The sequence below is a fragment of the Engraulis encrasicolus genome, chromosome 17 (assembly GCF_034702125.1).
Source record: "Engraulis encrasicolus isolate BLACKSEA-1 chromosome 17, IST_EnEncr_1.0, whole genome shotgun sequence".
Lineage (NCBI taxonomy): Eukaryota > Metazoa > Chordata > Actinopteri > Clupeiformes > Engraulidae > Engraulis > Engraulis encrasicolus.
This window is the reverse complement of record NC_085873.1, coordinates 26,713,725-26,720,401: the sequence shown is the minus strand read 5'-3', so window position 1 is coordinate 26,720,401 and position 6,677 is coordinate 26,713,725.

Below are 6,677 nucleotides of genomic sequence, written 5' to 3'. Positions count from 1 at the left end.
TTTTGCCTTTAGATGGCAGCACAGCACTGTTATCGAGCAGGCCTTTTCAGTGGATTCATGACCAGCTTCAGCCTGCTTTTGTGACTGCCTCTACTGATCAATGCAAGGTGGCACAGGGACAGCTGTGTATGAACACTAATAGACTCCTTTTTTAACACTAGTAGAGCATAGAGCAGCATACAGGATGTAACCAGCACGTTTTAAAAGGGTCATTGCTTTTCAGTATTGCATGGGTGCACAACAACCTCATAGTACCCAGTGCTGTTTAAAGTACCTTGCAGATTTTGTGTAGAGGTTATATTTGTATTCTGCCTAGACAGTGAAGGCGATTGCTTCCATCCAGGGAAATGTCCTCCTCCACAAAGTTCTAGCTACATTTTGTCAGCAAAGGGCAAAGCCATGTGAATTTAGTTTGTACTTTTTAAACACTTCTTCCGTGATGGCTGACAAGCCTGACACAGTATAAAGGCATAACTCAGTAGTTTCCAAGCGTTTGCGCTGGAACCCCCTTTTGGTCTAAAAATAAATAACAATTTGACCCCACTTCCTGTAATAGTCCAAGGAGCATATTTTGTCTTGTCCCTTATGTTTCTAAATTTTAATGTGAAATCGTAAAAGTGTATTTATCAACCATATTGGTTGGAATTTATGGGATCGTTAAATGGGTTGTATTATGGAAGCATATATTTAAGGTTTTATGCAAACAGTCCCTTATCTTCAGGGCCCCCTCAGCAGTACCTCCACGAACCACCTAGTGCCCCTGACCCCCAGTTTGGGAACCATTGCCATAAACTCATCTCTGTCCTTCACCTTGCAATTCATCCATACACACTGCACTTGAAAATATGAAATTCCATTGGTTACAATGAGGTACTACAGCAAAGGAGAGAAAATAAGTAAACAATCAGGGTAGGCCTATTTTTAATCACTCATACCTCATGCCTCTCAGTTGGGCCTCTGTCCTTCACCTTGTGTCCTTATCCACTACACTTGAAGCTGAATACTGCCGTTTCAGAAATCAGAATATACCATGCATGAAACTGCACAGATGCCAAAGTATTGCACAATAATAAGGTAGGCTACTTTAAATCACCCCACAACAAGGTATAAAGGCTGCACTGTGGGAGTTAACACCAAAGCATAGCACAGCACTTACTAAATCAATTCAGTTGAGACTTTGTCCTTTACCTTGAACACTTTGCCCATTACACTTGAAATTATGAAATTCAATTGGTTACAATGAAGTGCTACAGCACAAAGGCCAAAATAAATGTACAATTATAGGGTACTTTTAATCAGCCTACAACAAGGTGTAAAGGGTGTGTGTGTGCGTGCACGTGCACATGCGTGTGTTTTAACACCAATGCACAGCACAGCGATGCTAAATCAATCCAGGTGATTGACAGATCGGGTTCAGTCAAGTACACACTTCAGAGCCTGGGCCGTGCAGTGCAATGCAGTGCGCCTTTGCGATGAGGGCAGCCAAGCTGAGCAGGCAGAGCAGGTTTGAGATGGTCAGGGAAGCCAACAGAAGAGGGGCAAACAGGTCCGTTGTCCCGGGCCCGGGCCCAGAATAGGGCTCTCTCATTACATTGTATGTATTAGGCGAGGTGCTGTTTCAGATGACTTTGTCCTGGGCCCGGCCAAAGCTGTCAGCGACCCTGGCGATGGCCATCGAACGAGGAGGGAGACAGTTCCACAGCAATGCGCTGCATTTAAATAGGTCAGGCTCGTACAAGAGAGCTGTCTTTGGGCTGCCTCTGACTTCCTGGCACAGAAGTAGTTCAGGCCGCATAGTCGCCTAGGGGAGAAGAAGAGGGCCGGGTGGGTGGGAGTGCTGTCTTGTCTTAGTGTGTGTGTGTGTGCGTTGGTTAATTTGAGGAGGGATTGTGTGTATTTGTGTGTGTGTGTTGGGGGGTGAATTGCTTTTTCGATGAGAATTGAAGCGTTAACATGGAGAGATGAGGAGGGAGAAAGAACAAGGCAGGCAGAGAGACCTGGCAATTTGTATTTGGATTGGGGCGTTCATGGAAGCTGCAAGCCCCATAGTACTGCGGTATATAGTAGTACGGAAATTGCCAACAAGGGGAGTCACAACAGGACATTATTTTGACATTACTCCAACCTTAATCCACAATAAAATGGCTACCGCCAGACTAAATAATAGACTACGCTATCGAGCTGAACAGGGAAAAAAAGAAGCAAAAAAAACCCAACAAACCATTATAGCCACACCCATCCTCTTTTATCTGCTTATTTAATTTCTCTGGCCCTCTCCAGACCACCCTCCCATGCCCATTACCTTCGTGATAATCTGAAGCAGGGCCGCTGACAGCTTTGGCCGGGCCCAGGACAAAGTCATCAGAAAGGGCCAGCCGACTCCGCCAGACTCTGAGGCAGTTCTACCCATTTTGGGGACCTGAAGGGTGAAATATAGACATGGGGGCCATGTTGAATTATATTAGCTGGCATTTACCATGGCTTGTCTGACTGTTGTGTCGCCTCTAGTGGGCCGGTTTTTTTTTTTGCTGGGGCCTTGGGCAATTGCCTAGTAGTCTGCCTATTGCTTAAACCGGCTCTGCACCCAATACATACAATGTAATGAGGACCCGATCTAAGGGCCCACCTCTCTCGCTGGGCCCGGGACAACTGACCTCTTTGTTCCCCCTCCTATCGGGTTCCCTGGTCTGAAGTATAATGGCACACCGTGCACAGGAAGTGTGCGGCTGTTTTTATTAAAGGTTAAAGACACAGGAGAAAATGCATGCCCCCGCCACAAGTCATTAGTCTCCATTGGTACGGCTGGGAAGCTAATATGACGTTATCCCGCATTTACATGGAATGGGAATATTCATCATCAGGGGTCACGTGGCGTGTATACTGTGTGTGTGTGTGTGTGTGTGTGTGTGTGTGTGTGTGTGTGTGTGTGTGTGTGTGTGTGTGTGTGTGTGTGTGTGTGTGTATGTCTCTCTCTCTCTCTCTCTCTCTTCTCTGTGTGTGTGTGTGTGTGTGTGTGTGTGTGTGTGTGTGTGTGTGTGTGTGTGTGTGTGTGTGTGTGTGTGTGTGTGTGTGTGTGTGTGTGTGTGTGTGTGTGTGTGTGTGTGTGTGTGTGTGTGTGTGTGTGTGTGTGTCTCTCTCTCTTCTGTGTGTGTGTGTGTGTGTGTGTGTGTGTGTGTGTGTGCGTGCGTGCGTGCGTGCGTGCTTGTGTTCGTATGTGTGTGTGTCGGCGTGAGTGAGTACATTTCTAATTAATTAAAGAGATTCAGATGAAGGCTTCTCCTGATTGAAGTCACAAAGGTCCATGATTTATGGTGACTAATGACACTGACATTTCAGACGCAGAGGGAAATGTCCAAACATGGTTTTAAAAAGCCTGACTTGCATTCTGGATGGAGGAAAACATGGCGGTTGAACAAATGTGGCAATCATCTGTTGGATGCAAGGAAGATGATTCACCCCCTCTCTCCACCAACACCCACCCCCATCACCCAGCTGACACCACCTCTCTCTCTCTCTCTCTCTCTCTCTCTCTCTCTCTCTCTCTCTCTCTCTCTCTCTCTCTCTCTCTCTCTCTCTCTCTCTCTCTCGTCTTCTGTGCTTGTGTGCCTAAGGGCTTGTGCCAACTGATGACAGTTGATGTTGTGTTATCTGTCCAAAGCAACTCCATAGGCTACACCATGAATAAGCAAGTTGAGATCAACACGCCCCAAATAAATTCAGCGTGTGCATTGAAGTAACAGTGACAGTATAGAAATTCGAACTATTTCTATAGTCTACATTAGTCTATTTAGTGTTAAAGTGTATCATGCTTTGGGGGTAGGGTGGAGGAGGATAATGTGTAACAAAAGCCTATTGTACCAAATATTTTGACTTCATTTGTGCTAACAGCATGAAAGATGAAATGGCACTGTACACACTGTTATTGCACCCATGTCTGATATGTGTATGACCTATCCTTGCATGTGCTTTTTTTGTCTTAAAAGAGTGTACCGTCACACCGGTGTGACGGGAATGTTCGGGCAGTGAAAGTTCTATAGAATTCTGGGCGTCATTCAATACAATATGGAATTGTAGAATCTTGCATTGTTATAGAACACATTCTTTTTATAGAATGCTCAAAAACCCACGCTGTTAACATCATATGCATGTGCATCCTCTGTTTGTTTGTCTTAATGCTGTCTTGGCCAGAAGAAGAGGTTTCATACCTCAATGGGACCTTCCTGGATAAATAAAGGTCAAATTAACAAGACACTTGAGTTCCAGTGGTCTAAGAATTTTGATCAGAAAATGACACACTGACACGTTCCTTGCATTTCTAGGTTGATTATACTATGTTATAACTATTTTTATTACACAGTGTCTGTATTACAGTATCTGTGTGATTTTTGCTTGGCGGATTGGCCTAGCCTCGCACCATAGGACACAATCATCGCCGGGCCATGAATCTGGCCCTGCTCTGTTCTCTGGAGCTACAACCCTCTGTCTAGTTTTTTTTTTTCATATAATTCTGAAGGGCTTTTTTGGCTTTATTTCTGACAGGATAGTGGAGGAGAGAGAGGAAATGAGTGGGGAGAGAGAGACAGGGAAGGATTGGCAAATGACCCGGGCCGGAATCGAACCCAGGTCGCCAGTGTAGTAACCCAGTGCCCAACCGTTAGGCCGTGGCAGGGCCAGCTCTGTCTGGTTTTGAATCTGTATAGTGAGTCATTGGCTGTTGGTTCCATAGGCAATCTTTATAGCGAGCCCAGACTAATACATTTCATGTTCGGGAGTCTGGCATGCCAGGCTAGTACAGCTCAGCTGTTGTATATTTTTCATGATGAGTGGAGGTGCAAAACGCACACCAGAAACAGAGGTGCTGGCAACCAGAAAATACAATTGCAGGAGGAGAGAAGTGCCGCACACTCTCAAGTTAAATAAACAGTTTTTAATGTGACAACGTTTCGGCCTGTCGCCTTCCTCAGGTCACGTGTGACCTAAGTATATTTTTCATGAACCAAAGAAAATAAGAAGGGCAGCCATTGTATAAAGAGCAGAGCGAGAGGGAGAAATATGGAAATAAATGCTGAAGGTGAACCCTACAGCAGTGATTCCCAACCAGGGGTACGTGTACCACAAGGGGTACGCGAGCACACCTCAGGGGGTATGTGGAGAAATGTTATAATAACAAATACATGGATTGTAGCCACTTTGGGGTAGCAGAATAAAAGTGAAAGCCCATTGGGAAACTCCAACTCCCATTGTCATTGTGACACAGCACACAAGTGAACACTGCACACAACGAAATTGCATTTATGCCTCACCCGTGCAAGGGGGCAGCCCTCAGTGGCGAGGTAGCAGTGCGGTGGGACGGTACCATGCTCAGGGTACCTCAGTCATGGAGGAGGATGGGAGAGAGCACTGGTTGATTACTCCCCGGGTCGGGAGTCGAACCGGCAACCTCTGGGATGCAAGTCTGACGCCCTAACCGCTCACCCATGACTGCCCATGTAGATATACATGCTTGAGGGGGGTACTGTTCATATGACAACATGGCTTCGGGGGTACCCAGGACAAAAAAGGTTGGGAGACACTGCCCTACAGAACACTTTGGCATTGTCTGTCTGTCTCTTTAGCTGTCTGCCATGCCAGCGTATGTGAGGAAGAGGTGAGGCAATATATAATATGAAGGGGTACAGGCAGCCACGACCAAGGTCTGTTTTGTTGTGTAGAGATGAAGGCATTGCATTAGGGATGTATTGTAGTTCCAGGCAACACTATATAATAATGCATTGATTGGCCCATCACAAAACGTATAATCAGCAGTGCTGTGAACTGTCAACAATACACTCTTCAGTTGGAGTTGGTATAGGCAGGGCACTGAAAAACAAACAAATAGAAATAGAATAGAAAATCTTAAGCTGACATCCAGGTGGATATTTAATCGTTAAATTGTGGCCATGACAAAGACAACAGTCTGTGGTAGCCTACGGTCTGTGGGCCCTGTCTTACAATATATTCCCCCAAATATAATCAGACACTTTGACAATGTTTCTTTCCCTGAGCCCTGAAATTAATTCACATAATTGCAATAACAGCCTATTACTTCTACTTTCCTCAGAATTTCTGTATCATATGAACTGGACTATGTGCACAGGGTGTGTGCAGTAGGCGTACATACAATGTGAAATTGAAATACTAAATACTGAATCATTGTGAGATATGATTGAATTGGGAAGCACATTCATTAGCTGTGTCCATACGCCGTTATCATATCACACAGAACATGAAGCTTCATGGCCTATAGCTGCCGGCCTGGGGCTGCGACAGTGACAATGACAATGGCTTTTGAAAGAGGCAGCGGACTCGAGGCACAGTCTGAAGGTCACGGTGTAATAACATTTGGACAATTCCTGGCAGAGGCGTCGCAGAAGGAGAAGGAAGGCAGCAAAATCTGGTGCCTGACTACAGGGCTGCTGACACATCTGACCGGGCCTGTTGGACAAATCATCTGAAAGGGCCCACCACCACCACTCACTGTATTATGCAATGTAATGGGGACCCAATTCCGTGCCCCCTCCAACCCTGAGCCTGGGACAACTGGCCCCTTTGTTGCCCCTTGTCGGCTTCCCTGCCTGAATGAATGGATGGTCTAAAGTCGGTTGTAGGCTACAGTATGTCCAAGGTTTTTCCCACTC